Raw genomic sequence first — 17,226 nt, 5'->3', positions numbered from 1 at the left:
GCACACAATCCAGAGCTACTAAAAATAAGTCCGCCACAATCAAACATTTAAGCAAAGAACTTGCAGTGTCTGATGGTTTCAGTCCACTTCGTTACCAAATGCTACAAATGCCCGACAACTATACATAAATTCGACGTACTAATCAATGTGATTCTAGCTACAATACATTTTTCACTTTACAACCTGAAAGCATACTGCAATCCATTTCATTGTTAAATATTAAATGCCATAGTGGTATGTATAAAAATCCACTTTTAAGCGTAGTACAGGGCAACTAATTTAGTGCACTCATGTCGTATAATTCAGTCTCCTGTCTCACTGTTTCAATTAATCTTTCATCATTTATTATACATTTTAACAAAAGAAGTAACGAAACGAAACAATTTATAACAATTAACGAACAAAACATAACTGAAATCAACCACGGAAACCATGACGAAATGAAATATGAAGATCTGCGTATGGCCGCATATCGAGAGGGAATGGGCGTGGGCTCACTTGATCGACAACGGACGAATGACTTCAGCCATCAAAACCTTCTTCCCGAGAAACCTGACGGTGGCTTGAGGTGAAGTGACAGGATACTGTATTGATTTTGTTGCTGAATTATCCTCTCTTCTCATTACGATCCGCCCCTCGAACAAGAAACCATGCTAGTTCTTAGTAAAAGGCACAGGTCACATCCGTCTGCAAGATGGGTAGTAGGAGTGAACCACATAGCTACCGTCAAATATACTTGACATCGAGTTGTTGTACAATCTTAAGCCCGCTTCGTCACGCAAAAAAAGTGTCGCCACAGCTCGTGACATACTGCAGTCGCATGTGTGAACTTCCAGTTTGTATTGGAGCAACTTAAGAGACACAACATTTGTCATGCCACAAAAAGTTGAACTTGGTTGTACTTTGTTCGCCACTTTCCTTCCGTTACTGCTCCCTGATGGCGGTATTTCCAACCAATAGCACTTTGTAGTAGTTATCGTGGAGTAATTGCTGCTGTACTCCATTCGATTTCAGTGTGTTTTCATTTTATTTACGATAAAAGTGATCACAGTGGTAGCAGGTAAAATTTCGCAGCTTCTGCAACAACAAGAGCAGCAACATAGTTTCATTTCTGGAGCAGGTTGTGTGTGTGTGTGTGTGTGTGTGTGTGTGTGTGTGTGTGTGTGGATAGGAGGGAGGGGCAATATTTGCAAACCAGTGACGCATGCCACAACTTACAAGGTTTTTGGGTGAATAAATAAATAAATTTGATACATGGAACCTAGAAAGCAAGTCATATAAACTTCGTCTGTGTCCTCGGTGGCTCAGATGGATAGAGCGTCTGCCACATAAGCAGGAGATCCCGGGTTCGAGTCCCGGTCGGGGCACACAGTTTCATCTGTCCCCATTGACGTATGTCAACGCCTGTAAGCAGCTAAGGGTGTTCATTTCATTGTAAAAACATCATATAAACTATGGATTATATGCACAAAACAGCTGTCGAGTGTGGTGTGGTAGCTGCTAAACTTTAGAATTAGTTATTCGAAATGCCTATATCAACGAGTACAATAAGATTCTAAAATCTTGGAAGAGTGGCATGTCTGCAGGTGATATTTACGCGCAATCTGTTGGTTAGTTTGCCATTGCAGGCGGCATTTTCGTCTCTGAGTGTTATTTCTTTTATAAATGTGTTTGTGGCTCTTGACTTGTCCATATGCGAAATCTATTTTCGGATCAAATATTTGGGTTTCGTCTTCCTTGTATTTAATCCTTGTCACAACTGTAATGCCATAACCTGCACTATAACATACATACCCGCCCACATGATTTCAGTTTACGTCATATTGAAAGCTGTGCAACTAATTAGAATTTGTGCTATCTTGTGTAAATGGTAGCTCACGATGCCACTACAGAAAGCCACGAGCTGTGATACCACACTAATTGCGAGTGTGAACCCAGCTGTAGAATGTATTGTCGTCTCAACCAATTTGACCTAAATGATAACCAGCATGGATTTCGAAAACATCGATCACGTGAAACCCAACTCGCACTTTTATCACATGACATACTGAAAGCTTTGGATCAAAGTGGTCAGGGGATGCCGATGCTGCATTTCTTGAATTCCAAAACGCATTTTACTCAGTAACACACCTACACTTATTGTCACCAGTGCGATCATACGGGGTAGCAAGTGAAATTTATGACTGGATTGAGGACCTTTTGCCAGGAAGGGTGGAGCATGTTTTCTTGGGTGGAGAGTCATCGTCAAATGTAGAAGTAACTTTGCATAAGTCTCAGGGAAGGGTGTTAGGACCCTTGGTGTTCACGTTGTATACTAATCACCTTGCAGACATTATTAACAGTAAAATCGGGATTTTTGCAGACAATGCATTTTTCTATAATGAAGTACCATCTGAAAGAAGCTGCATAAATATTGTCATATGTTGATAAGATTTCAAAGGGTGAAGAGACTGGCAACTTGCTTTAAATGTTCAGAAACGCAAAATTTTGCACTTCTTCAAAACATAGTATCCTATGGACTATAATATCAGAGAGTCACTGTTGGAATTGGCCAAATCATACAAATACATGGGTGTAACACTTCGTAGAGATATGAAATGGAATGATCACATAGGTTCAGTTGTGGGTAAATCAAGTGGTAGACTTCGGTTTTTGGTAGAATACTAGGGAAATGCAACCAGTCTACAAAGGAGACTACTTACAAATCACGCCTGTGATCGGTTCTAGAATATTGCTCAAATGTATGGAACTCATACCAGATAGGACTAACAGGGGATATTGATCGTATACAGAGAAGGGCAGTACAAATGGTCGCAGGTTTGTTTAACCTGTAGGAGAGTGCCACAGGGATACTGATGGACCCTACATGTTGCTCACATAGGGACTGTGAAGACATGGTTAGAATAATTCCTGTATGCACAGATGCTTTCAAGGACTCATTCTTCCACGCTCCATGCATAAATGGAACAGGAAGGAATCCTAATAACTGGTACGATGGGACATACCCTCTCCCATGCTCCTCACAGTGGTTTGCAGAGTATAGATGTAGATACAGCGACGTGGAAAACATATGGATTTTTTAAAAAAATTAAATATCTCCTTTTACTGGAATTTTAGCTGGGTACACACACTCAGCTAATGTGGTGCCACAGCTTGTGGTTTTCTGTAATGGCATTACGAGCTACTGTGCACACAGGATGCCACAAATTCTGTGTAGTTGCACAGCTTTCAATATGGAGTCAACTGAATTCATATGGGTGGGTATGAGTGTTATAGTGAGAGTTATGGTATTAGCACTGTGATAAGAGTTCAATATAAGGAAGAAGAAACCCAAAAGTTGGATCCAAAAAGAGATTTTTCACAGGGATAAACCTGGAGCCACAAACACATTTATAAATCCAGAATGAGATTTTCACTCTGCAACGGAGTGTGCGCTGATATGAAACTTCCTGGCAGATTAAAACTATGTGCCCGACCGAGACTCGAACTCGGGACCTTTGCCTTTCGCGGCCAAGTGCTCTACCATCTGAGCTACCGAAGCACAACTCACGACGAGATACTGGCAGAAGTAAAGCTGTGAGGCTGGGTGTGAGTCGTGCTTCGGTGGCTCAGATGGTAGAGCACTTGCCCGCGAAAGGCAAAGGTCCCGAGTTCGAGTCTCGGTCGGGCACACAGTTTTAATGTGCCAGGAAGTTTCATATCAGCGCACACTCCGCTGCAGAGTGAAAATCTCATTCTGGAAACATCCTCCAGGCTGTGGCTAAGCCATGTCTCCGCAATATCCTTTCTTTCAGGAGTGCTAGTTCTGCAAGGTTCGCAGGAGAGCTTCTGTAAAGTTTGGAAGGTAGGAGACGAGATACTGGCAGAAGTAAAGCTGTGAGGCCGGGCGTGAGTCGTGCTTCGGTAGCTCAGATGGTAGAGCACTTGCCCGCGAAAGGCAAAGGTCCCGAGTTCGAGTCTCGGTCAGGCACACAGTTTTAATCTGCCAGGAAGTTTCACATTTATAAATGAAAAAACCCTCAGAAACGATGATTCTGTCTGCAGTGGCAACCTGAACAACAGCTGACATGTAAATATCATCACGTCACTCTTCCAAGGTTTTAGAAACTCATTGTATTCGTTGACATAGGCATTTTGAATAACTAACTTCTTTTAACACCTGCCACATCACACTTGGGAGCTATTTTCTGCATGCAATCCACAATTTATACAATGTTTGGCCTCACAGATCAATAACTTGATATGACTCACTTTTTTGTTTACATATATTAAGTTTATTTATTTATTTATTCATGTTAAAATTGGAAATAAAAAAAATTACGAAGTTTGTCATACCTGTGATGCTTTAGATCTTTGGCGTGTATGACAAGTTGAATCTGTGCTGTGTAAAAGTGTGTTTTTTCCTCTCAGTCTTTCATATATTGGTGTTCGAGCATGTAACGGAACTGTTAGCTTGTCGGAATAAATAATCTTAACAGGTTATGGGCCCAGACTGGGCACGAAAATCTGTGAAGAGTTTGTTTTCGCTCACCCGTGAATTTATAACAAATAATGTGAATTTGCCCGTTAGTTTTGCAATGGAAATGGCACCTAGCGTTGGTGACTATAAAACACATGTGGACAAGCTCGAAGCACCTGAAGACTGGGCGAAATGGAAGTGGCATATATTGATGCTGTTGCGAGCATATGCATTTGAAGACATCGTCACAAGTATGTAAAAGGATCCTGAAGTGGGAGAAGATGCGACTGCGGAAAAAAGGGCGACACATCACCAGTGGACGAAAGACCATGCAAAAGCCGCCAGTTTATTAGCAAGTGCGCTAGGAAAGTCAGTATCCGAACTCGTTTTAAAATGCACTCAGGCAAGTGAAATTTGGGACAAATTACGTGCGCGGTCTGAGCGTAGCAGTGCGCAACGACTGAACATGTTGATAGGGTCATTTTTTTCGTGTTCACCGTGATGACAAAGACGATATTAGCACTCATGTCGCTAAATTGCAGAAACTTTTTGTGTACTTGAACGACGAACTGCAGAAACACGAAGAAAATGTTTTGTCTGAAAGAATCTTAGATGACAGAATTTTATACACGCTAGGCAAATAATATGACAACTTTAAAGACTTGTGGGACACAATTCCGTCCGAAAATCAAAGTGTGAATCTTCTGTTTGAAAAATGTTGCACCTTTGAATTGCATGATCAAAGCACTGTTGAATCAGCTGTGTTTGTTGTATGCAGTATTCCTAAGAAGAAAATCCAGCGAAATAAATGTGACGATAGTGAAAAATCGAAAAAGAATGAGGAACGTGCAAAACGAAAATATCCATATAAATATGGGCAGGTAGGGCATTGGGCAGCAGAGTGTTCAGTGAAAAAGTCAGATAAAAACATTCACGTCAATCAGTCTGAAAAGAATGTTGCATTTTTGCCACCTGATTTTGGTGCCTCAGTCAATAACTGTTTTAAAGTAGACAGTTGGTATTGAGATAGTGGTGCCGCAAATCACATCACTGCAAATAAACAATATTTTGTGTCTTATACAAAATATGCTGTTCCTCAAAAGATTTCAATTGGGAAAAGAGGTGTAAGCATGTTAGCTCATGGACACGGAACAGTGAAAATTCAGATTCAGTTGAATAATTCCACAAAGAAAGCTGAACTGAGAGAAGTGCTTTATGTTCCTGAAGCAAGTGCTCATTTGTTCTCTGTAAAAGCAGGTGCAAGAAAAGGTTTCTGTGCAAGACTTGATGAGAAATGTGTCCACATTGAAGACAAAGTGAGTGGTGAAACAATGATGACTGGTCATTACAATCAAGGTCTCTATGTTCTTGACATTTGTGTATTTAAACAATGCCAACCAGTTCAAGTGAACTTGGTGACATCGTCAGATACGCTGCAAATTTATCATGAGAGATTTAGCTACCAACACAAACAACATGTGAAAAGTGTTTTGAAGCAGATGAATATCAATGTGGAAGGGTGAAAAGAAGAATTTTGTGATGTATGTGCAGTAGGTAAATGCATAGATTGTCATTCAGGACTCGAACAAATCGACCAATGGTTACTGGTGAACAAATCTATGCTGATGTAAATGGACCAACGACTATAGAATCTCTTGGAAAAGCTTGTTACCCCGTATGTTTTAAAGATTACTTTAGCAAATTTCGAAAAAACTTCTTCCAGAAGCAGAAGAGTGAAGTCAGCACTGTCTTGGAACAGTTCTTGAATGAAGTGAAGACGAATGGTCATATTGTTAAACAATTCAGGTGTCATGGAGGAAAAGAATTTGACAACAACAAGGTCTCGGAATTGTTGGCAAACAGAGGCATCGAGCACTGCATCACCCTACCTTACACACCACAGCAAAATGGTATTGCCGAAAGAGCAAACCGAACTATTGAGGAATATGCATGTTCTACCTTGAACCCAAGTAAACTGCCAATAGAACTATGGCAGAAGCATGCGATACTGCTACATACCTTTTGACTCGCACTGAGAAGTCCTCTACTGAAAACAAACCTCCATATGAACTGTGGTATGGATGACCAGTAGGCAACCTGAATCATTGGAACGGAGTGTTATGTGCATATAAACAAGAATTTTCGCACAAAGTTCGATGACAAGGCTGTGCATGGACATCTGGTTAGATATGTGAAAGACAGAGATGGCTTCAGGGTCTGGATTCCATCTCAGGGGAAAGTTGTGCTGAATCATGATGTGAAATTTAAGGATGAAGTTGTATGCAATCTGCAGAGCAGTGTTACTTAATTTGAAGTTGCTCAGAATGAAACCATTAGACAAAGTGAACCTCATGAGACTTCAAATTAGGAAGAGGAATCAGAAAATGTCAGTCATAACAAAAGGACAGAAGGATTAAGTGGGGAGGAAGAAGATTTAGACACAACATCAAGTTCGAGAGGATGTAAAGGTTTGTTGTTGTGGTGGTCTTCAGTCCTGAGACTGGTTTGATGCAGCTCTCCATGCTACTCTATCCTGTGCAAGCTTCTTCATCTCCCAGTACCTACTGCAACCTACATCCTTCTGAATCTGCTTAGTATATTCATCTCTTGGTCTCCCTCTACGATTTTTACCCTCCACGCTGCCCTCCAATACTAAATTGGTGATCCCTTGATACCTCAAAACATGCCCTACCAACCGATCCCTTCTTCTAGTTAAGTTGTGCCACAAACTTCTCTTCTCCCTAATCCTCTTCAGCACCTCCTCATTAGTTATGTGATCTACCAATCTAATCTTCAGCATTCTTCTGTAGCACCACATTTCGAAAGCTTCTATTCTCTTCTTGTCTAAACTATTTATCGTCCACATTTCACTTCCATACATGGCTACACTCCATACAAATACTTTCAGAAACGAATTCCTGACACTTAAATCTATACTCGATGTTAACAAATTTCTCTTCTTCAGAAATGCTTTCCTTCCCATTGCCAGGTTACATTTTATATACTCTCTACTTCGACCATCATCAGTTATTTTGCTCCCCAAATAGCAAAACTCCTTAACTACTTTAAGTGTCTCATTTCCTAATCTATTACCCTCAGCATCACCTGACTTAATTCGACTACATTCCATTATCCTCATTTTGCTTTTGTTGATGTTCATCTTATATCCTCCCTTCAAGACACTGTCCATTCCGTTCAACTGCTCTTCCAGGTCCTTTGCTGTCTGTCACAGATTTACAATGTCATCGGCGAACCTCAAAGTTTTTATTTCTTCTCCATGGCTTTTAAAACCTACTCCGAATTTTTCTTTTGTTTCCTTCACTGCTTGCTCAATATACAGATTGAATAACATCGGGGAAAGGCTGCAGCCCTGTCTCACTCCCTTCCTAACCACTGCTTCCCTTTCATGTCCCTCGGCTCTTATAACTGCCATCTGCTTTCTGTACAAATAGTAAATAGTCTTTCGCTCCCTGTATTTTATCCCTGCCATCTTCAAAATTCGAAAGAGAGTATTCCAGTCAACATTGTCAAAAGCTTTCCCTAAGTCTACAAATGCTGGAAACGTAGGTTTGCCTTTCCTTCATCTAGCTTCTAAGATAAGTCGTAGGGTCAGTATTGCCTCACGTGTTCCAATATTTCTACCGAATCCGAACTGATCTTCCCCTAGGTCGGCTTCCACCAGTTTTTCCATTCGTTTGTAAAGAATTCGCGTTAGTATTTTGCAGCCGTGATTTATTAAACTGATAGCTCGCATCTCGTGGTCGTGCGGTAGCGTTCTCGCTTCCCACGCCCGGGTTCCCGGGTTCGATTCCCGGCGGGGTCAGGGATTTTCTCTGCCTCGTGATGGCTGGGTGTTGTGTGATGTCCTTAGGTTAGTTAGGTTTAAGTAGTTCTAAGTTCTAGGGGACTGATGACCATAGATGTTAAGTCCCATAGTGCTCAGAGCCATTTGAACCATTTTTTTATTAAACTGATAGTTCGGTAATTTTCACATCTGTCAACAGTTGCTTCCTTTGGGATTGGAATTATTATATTCTTCTTGAAGTCTGAGGGTATTTCGCCTGTCTCATACATCTTGCTCACCAGATGGTAGAGTTTTGTCAGGACTGGCTCTCCCAAGGCCGTCAGTAGTTCTAATGGAATGTTATCTATTCCCGGGGCCTTGTTTCGACTCAGGTCTTTCAGTGCTCTGTCAAACTCTTCACGCAGGATCATATCTCCCATTTCATTTTCATCTATATCCTCTTTCATTTCCATAATATTGTCCTCAAGTACATCGCCCTTGTATAGACCCTCTATATACCTTTCTGCTTTCCCTTCTTTGCTTAGAACTGGGTTTCCATCCGAGCTCCTAATATTCATGCAAGTGGTTCTCTTTTCTCCAAAGGTCTCTTTAATTTTCCTGTAGGCAGTATCTATCTTACCCCCAGTGAGATAAGCCTCTACATCCTTACATTTGTCCTCTAGCCATCCCTGCTTAGCCATTTTGCACTTCCTGTCGATCTCATTTTTGAGATGTTTGTATTCCTTTTTGCCTGCTTCATTTACTGCGTTTTTATATTTTCTCCTTTCATCAATTAAATTCAATATTACTTATGTTACCCAAGGATTTCTACTAGCCCTCGTCTTTTTACCTACTTGATCCTCTGCTGCCTTCACTACTTCATCCCTCAGAGCTACCCATTCCTCTTCTACTGCATTTCTTTCCCCCATTCCTGTCAATTGTTGCCTTATGCTCTCCCTGAAACTCTGTACAACCTCTGGTTTAGTCAGTTTATCCAGGTCCCATCTCTTTAAATTTCCACGTTTTTGCAGTTTCTTCAGTTTTAATCTACAGTTCGTAACCAATAGATTGTGGTTATGAACTAAGCCAAAGGTTTAAGTGAGAAATAAAGAAGCAAATGTGAGAAGAAAAAACGGGAATTGATGACCAGTGGAGATTATGTGTACATGGCGGGAACCCCTATAATCAGGGACAGTGATACAAGCTCTTATACTGAAGCTTTGCAGTCTACCAACAAAATTCAGTGGCTGGAGGGTATTCATGAAGAACTGAATCCCTGAAAGAGAATAATACATGGGTATTATTTGTGCACCCAAGTGGTGCACAGGTTTTGCAGAATCGTTGGGTCTTGCATAAGAAAACTGCAGAAAATGGGAATGTACGTTCAAGGGTTGACTTGTGGCCAAAGAACATGTACAAAGGCAGGGAACTGACTATGAAGAAACGTTCAGACCTGTTGCATGCTATGATACGATTAGAACCCTGTTGGCAGTAGCTGCTGCACAGAAAATGAAAATCGACCAGTTTGACATGAAAACAGCTTTTCTCAATGGTGTACCTGTAGAAGATATATACATGGAACAACCTGAAGGTATTGAAGATGATACTGGATGTGTATGTTTACTGAAGAAAAGTCCGTATGGTCTCAAGTAGGCACCACATTGTTGGAACAAGCGTTTCATAGACTTCATGAACAAAGCTGGATTTGAAAATAGTAGAGCTGATCCCCCCCCCCCATGAACCATGGACCTTGCCGTTGGTGGGGAGGCTTGCGTACCTCAACGATACAGATAGCTGTACCGTAGGTGCAAGCACAACGGAGGGGTATCTGTTGAGAGGCCAGACAAACGTGTGGTTCCTGAATAGGGGCAGCAGCCTTTTCAGTAGTTGCAAGGGCAACAGTCTGGATGATTGATTGATGTGGCCTTGTAACAATAACCAAAACGGCCTTGCTGTGCTGGTACTGCGAACGGCTGAAAGCAAGGGGAAACTACAGCCGTAATTTTTCCCGAGGGCATGCAGCTTTACTGTATGATTAAATGATGGTGGCGTCCTCTTGGGTAAAATATTCCGGAGGTAAAATAGTCCCCCATTCAGATCTCCGGGCGGGGACTACTCAAGAGGATGTCGTTATCAGGAGAAAGAAAACTGGCGTTCTAGGGATCGGAGCGTGGAATGTCAGATCCCTTAATCGGGCAGGTAGGTTAGAAAATTTAAAAAGGGAAATGGATAGGTTGAAGTTAGATATAGTGGGAATTAGTGAAGTTCGGTGGCAGGGGGAACAAGACTTCTGGTCAGGTGACTACAGGGTTATAAACACAAAATCAAATAGAGGTAATGCAGGAGTAGGTTTAATAATGAATAGGAAAATAGGAATGCGGGTAAGCTACTACAAACAGCATAGTGAACGCATTATTGTGGCCAAGATAGATACGAAGCCCACACCTACTACAGTATTACAAATTTATATGCCAACTAGCTCTGCAGATGACGAAGAAATTGAAGAAATGTATGATGAAATAAAAGAAATTATTCAGATTGTGAAGGGAGACGAAAATTTAATAGTCATAGGTGACTGCAATTAGAGTGTAGGAAAAGGGAGAGAAGGAAACATAGTAGGTGAATATGGATTGGGGCTAAGAAATGAAAGAGGAAGCCGCCTGGTAGAATTTTGTACAGAGCACAACATAATCATAGCTAACACTTGGTTTAAGAATCATGAAAGAAGGTTGTATACATGGAAGAACCCTGGAGATACTAAAAGGTATCAGATAGATTATATAATGGTAAGACAGAGATTTAGGAACCAGGTTTTAAATTGTAAGACATTTCCAGGGGCAGATGTGGACTCTTACCACAATCTATTGGTTATGACCTGTAGATTAAAACTGAAGAAACTGCAAAAAGGTGGGAATTTAAGGAGATGGGACCTGGATAAACTGAAAGAACCAGATGATGTACAGAGTTTCAGGGAGAGCATAAGGGAACGATTGACAGGAATGGGGGAAAGAACTACAGTAGAAGAAGAATGGGTAGCTTTGAGGGATGAAGTAGCGAAGGCAGCATAGGATCAAGTAGGTAAAAAGACGAGGGCTAGTAGAAATCCTTGGGTAACAGGAGAAATAATGAATTTAATTGATGAAAGGAGAAAATATAAAAATGCAGTAAATAAAGCAGGCAAAAAGGAATACAAACGTCTCAAAAATGAGATCGACAGGAAGTGCAAAATGGCTAAGCAGGGATGGCTAGAGGACAAATCTAAGGATGTAGAGGCCTATCTCACTAGGGGTAAGATAGATACTGCCTACAGGAAAATTAAAGAGACCTTTGGACAAAAGAGAACCACTTGTATGAATATCAAGAGCTCAGATGGAAACCCAGTTCTAAGCAAGGAAGGGAAAGCAGAAAGGTGGAAGGAGTATATAGAGGGTTTATACAAGGGCGATGTACTTGAGGACAATTTTATGGAAATGGAAGAGGATGTAGATGAAGATGAAATGGGAGATATGATACTGCGTGAAGAGTTTGACAGAGCACTGAAAGACCTGAGTCGAAACAAGGCCTCCGGAGTAGACAACATTCCAGTGGAACTACTGACGGCCTTGGGAGAGCCAGTCCTGACAAAACTCTACCATCTGGTGAGCAAGATGTATGAAACAGGCGAAATACCCTCAGACTTCAAGAAGAATATAATAATTCCAATCCCAAAGAAAGCAAGTGTTGACAGATGTGAAAATTACCGAACTATCAGTTTAATAAGTCACAGCTGCAAAATACTAACACGAATTCTTTACAGACGAATGGAGAAACTAGTAGAAGCCAACCTCGGGGAAGATCAGTTTGGATTCCGTAGAAACACTGGAACACGTGAGGCAATACTGACCTTACGACTTATCTTAGAAGAAAGATTAAGGAAAGGCAAACCTACGTTTCTAGCATTTGTAGACTTAGAGAAAGCTTTTGACAATGCTGACTGTAATACTCACTTTCAAATTCTGAAGGTGGCAGGGGTAAAATACGGGGAGCGAAAGGCTATTTACAATTTGTACAGAAACCAGATGGCAGTTATAAGAGTCGAGGGACATGAAAGGGAAGCAGTGGTTGGGAAGGGAGTAAGACAGGATTGCAGCCTCTCCCCGATGTTGTTCAATCTGTATATTGAGCAAGCAGTAAAGGAAACAAAAGAAAAATTCGGAGTAGGTATTAAAATTCATGGAGAAGAAATAAAAACTTTGATGTTCGGCGATGACATTGTAATTCTGTCAGAGACAGCAAAGGACTTGGAAGAGCAGTTGAATGGAATGGACAGTGTCTTGAAAGGAGGATATAAGATGAACATCAACAAAAGCAAAACAAGGATAATGGAATGTAGTCTAATTAAGTTGGGTGATGCTGAGGGAATTAGATTAGGAAATGAGACACTTAAAGTAGTAAAGGAGTTTTGCTATTTGGGGAGCAAAATAACTGATGATGGTAGAAGTAGGGAGGATATAAAATGTAGACTGGCAATGGCAAGGAAAGCGTTTCTGAAGAAGAGAAATTTGTTAACATCGAGTATAGATTTAAGTGTCAGGAAGTCATTTCTGAAAGTATTTGTATGGAGTGTAGCCATGTATGGAAGTGAAACATGGACGATAAATAGTTTGGACAAGAAGAGAATAGAAGCTTTCGAAATGTGGTGCTACAGAAGAATGCTGAAGATTAGATGGGTAGATCACATAACTAATGAGGAGGTGCTGAATAGGATTATGGAGAAGAGAAGTTTGTGGCACAACTTAACTAGAAGAAGGGATCGGTTGGTAGGACATGTTTTGAGGTATCAAGGGATCACCAATTTAGTATTGGAGGGCAGCGTGGAGAGTAAAAATCGTAGAGGGAGACCAAGAGATGAATACACTAAGCAGATTCAGAAGGATGTAGGTTGCAGTAGGTACTGGGAGATGAAGAAGCTTGCACAGGATAGAGTAGCATGGAGAGCTGCATCAAACCAGTCTCAGGACTGAAGACCACAACAACAACAACAACAACAGAGCTGATCCATGTCTCTTCTACCATCAGAGCAACAAAAATTGTTTTTATTTTGTAGTCTATGTTGATGACGGTTTAGTTTTGGGCAGCAATAAAGCAGATAGTGAAGAGTTCATGGAAATGTTGAAGTGGGGGTTTCATACAACTAGAGGATCTCTCAAGAACTTTTTAGGTATGAAGATACAGCAAAATGAAGAGGGGTCAATAGCAATCAATCAATAGGACTATATAATGGAAATTCTGAAGAGATTTGGAATGGATGAAGCCAATGCAGTTTCTAAGCCAACTGGACGTGAAGAAAGTGATGTCAAGCCGAAGTTCCTTATCGTGAAGTGGTGGGATTCGGATGTAATTGAGTACAGTCTCCCATCCAGATATTGCTTTTGCAGTTAACAAAGCGACTAGAGCCATGGAAGATCCTACAGTTGAAGACTGGAGTCGAGTGAAAAGAATTTTTAGGTACCTCAAGAATACGATGACTTGTGGAGTTATTTACAAGAACAATGCAGCTTGTTTAGTAGTCCACAGTGATGTTGGCTATGCTGGTGAGAAGGACACAAGGCGTTCAACAACAGGTATTGTCGCAACACCCCCTCATGGGGCTGTGTCAGGGACCAGTCAATTACAAAAGACAATGACAACATCAGCTATGGAAGCAGAAATAATATCAGCCAGTGAAGGAGCAAAGGAAGTGCTCTAACTGAAAAGGTTGCTGTATGAACTGATTGGAATATCCAAACAAGTGACACCTCCCACACTCTATGTTGACAGTGCAAGTAAAGTGAAGTTGTTTAAAAATCCAACATATCATCGAAAGTCGAAGCACAATGAAGTTCGCCACTTTTACGTCAGAGATTTTTGAAAGGGGATCCTGGGTTAGAAAACATTGACGAGACATATCAAGTAGCTGATCTACTAACCAAGGCATTGGAAAGGGTTCGATTCGAGACGCTGCATGAAGGAATTGGAGTACAGAAGATTAATTCAGTGTGATATTTAGTGTTTTTTGATATTTTTTATTTGGAGGAAGTGTTAAAATTGGAAATAAAAATTACGAAGTTCGTCATACCTCTGATGCTTTATATCTTTTCCATGTAAGACAAGTTGAAACTGTGCTGTGTAAAAGTGTTTTTTTTTTTTCCTCTCAGTCTTTTATATGTTGATGTTAGAGTATGTAATGAAACTGTTAGCTAGTCGAAAATAAAAAATTTTAAGATTATGGGATACGTGATTTTACTGCAGAAAATCAAACATGGGTACTGTTCTTGAAGTTCTAGAAGATGGAAAAGTGTATCTGCTGACCACCTTTTTCACTTTTTCGATAATAAGATGAAAACACACTGAAATGAACAGGAGCACAGCAGCAATTGCTCTGTGATAAATGAGACAGAATGCTTGCATTTAGAAATCTGCCACCAGTGAGAAGTAGTAGAAGGAAAGTGGTGCAACAAAATACAACCAAGTTCAACTTTCAGAGGCATGACAAAAGTTATTTCTCTTGAGTTGCGCCACTAGAAACTGTGAGTCCACACACGCAACTGCATTGCAACTGCAGTTTGCCGTTAGCTTTGTTTACACTTTGTTGCATGTGTGAACCTAGCTTTATTGCAGGAATAGATGACATTCTGCTGATCAAAATATCTATCTAACTGAACATATTAGCCATCTAATGATAGATGGACATGGTAACCAGAAACTGGTTATGGCATTGAAATAAAACATTTTCCAAAGTGATTGGGGATGGTTGATCACTCACTAACTATGATAAATGGGCCCAGAGTCGCCGAGATTCAACATGGATAAAATAATGATGTCAGGTTATTCTCATTATATTTCATGTATTTTATTAATCCACAATATTGTACAACTCCAACTGTGGTGCCTTGTCTATGGCATCACTGTAGTTGTGTGTTTGAACCCGGCTTAAATTAAGGTTTCCAGATCCTTGGATTCCTTACATGAGCATTCCCCCACCACCACTGGCAAAAGTCAGCTTACAAGTGGAGACATCCTACTTGCACATTGCCATCACACCTTACACACATAAGCTTTGACAGTTAATAACCACTTAACTTTCTTAAGAGTCCCACACATGAGCGATGGATCACAGCAATCTGTCACATATGATATTGCTGCAACTGATCGCATGCCTTAACACCGCCACACACAAACGTTTTGCCGAACAATTTCTATCAGTCCATTATTATGAACGCCACTGTGTTGAGAAGTTGTCCTCTGGAAAATCGACCGTTTAGCAGCAGTAGGTATTCCCACACAAAAAATAAATAAAAAATACAGGAATTGTAATTTATTAAACTTGTTTTGAAACGATTTCTTCCAGTTAGTAACTGTAGACTATTTTACATAATATGTAGCATTTTTCATTGACACCAGTGGGTTGTGTACATCTTACTACAAGGGTAATGAAATTCGTTTTTCGTTTTTGGTATTTTTTCACTTATTTATTTATTCTTGCCCATGGAGTCCAGTTGATAGTTTTCAGTTGATTGTGTATGGCATGTCATACAATTTTGGATATGCAATAAATGTACAGCAAAGAAAACAGGGTTACATTTTGCAGGCACATATGAGGTCATTACCGTTTTGTGTCAGAAGATAACAACTGATATTTAATGTAATATTTCATACTCACTCATACTGCAAACACGTTTCTCTGTAAAGTATACTTTTAAACAATTTTTAAATCAGTTAAAGTCCTTTATCTCCTTAATGACTTTGGTAGCTTGTTAAAAACCTTTTGCCTATTTCATAGCTTAACTTCAAGTATTTACACAATGTATTTTGCCATCTCAATGTGTCTATAGAAATGTTCATGTCTGTGTAGGCTTCCACATTCAGAATCAGTTGACATACAACTTTTCTGAGTATCATTCCATGTCATAATGTAAACAACTTTGCTCGGAAGACTTTTATATCTGTAGGAATGTTTTCAGTATCAGTACTTCTGACTACCATAAACCTTGTTATAAATTTTATGAGAAAAAGACTGTGAGAAGTCAGAAGGAACTTGAGTGTAGCTTGACTACCAGTTAATATTACAGTTGATCATTCTGTTTGAAAGTTAAAACTTGTTAACAATGCATGTAATTCTTGATGCATAACTCAATATTATCTGGAGAAGCCCAGTGTACAGGGATACTTTTATCAAATTCCCAAAAATTCTACTTCTGCATCACAAGTTTAAAAATGCTAACCACTGCAAAAACTAAGGGTGCATTTTGTATTATTTCTTAATATAAATGGCAGCTCTGTACTCCATGTCTTACAGTAATTCATGGTCCCTGAATAACTATGAATTCTACTGCGAAGTTATTACTCAACATGGGCAAAGTGAAATAAAATAAAACTGCACAACCATACTTAACTACAGAAACGAATTGCAGCCATATTGAGACAAAAATCGCTGCAACCCATTGCTTGTATGTGGGCTCTTTAAAAGCACTTTTCCAACTAAGGAGAAAATATTTTGTAAAATGGAAAAATGTTCTTAAACTGTGTGATAGGAAATTCATTCTGGCATTCAACAATTCCTTATAAACATTTATTTGTAATAAAGTAACACAGCATAGTTTAAAGTGATGTATGGATTAGAAAAATATTGTAACTGGGAGTATGAAGTTGTTGAGGTTCATATTACTGCTGGATAGACAAAATTGTACAGGGATTTTTTCATTTCACCATTATGGGAACAGTTTTTCTCTTTAGTCTTCGAGTGCAGTGGAAATACGAAATTTATTTATGCTTTATGAATTTAAAGCTACTTTTCACCCTAATTAATATGTTATGTAAGTACAACAGTGTTTCTACTGCTGCAAACACTGAATAATAACTGTTCTGGACAGCAGTAGAAAGTTTGTTTACAAAATTAAGTACTGTATTGGTAACGGAAGCATCATGTTTATGTCACCTACAAGCTATCAGATTCTTAACTACC

The 17,226-nt window shown here is 39.9% G+C and overlaps 1 non-coding gene across 1 annotated transcript; it reads left to right on the top strand.

Moving 5' to 3' along the window:
* Window positions 1-1,293: 1,293 nt before the first annotated feature.
* Window positions 1,294-1,367, top strand: Trnam-cau (transfer RNA methionine (anticodon CAU)). The gene has a single exon. It is a non-coding gene; the product is annotated as a tRNA-Met (tRNA).
* The last annotated feature ends 15,859 nt before the right edge of the window (window positions 1,368-17,226 follow it).

Source organism: Schistocerca nitens, chromosome 5 (assembly GCF_023898315.1).
Source record: "Schistocerca nitens isolate TAMUIC-IGC-003100 chromosome 5, iqSchNite1.1, whole genome shotgun sequence".
Lineage (NCBI taxonomy): Eukaryota > Metazoa > Arthropoda > Insecta > Orthoptera > Acrididae > Schistocerca > Schistocerca nitens.
Note: the sequence above shows the minus strand (reverse complement) of the source record. Positions and strands in the feature narration are given on the sequence as shown.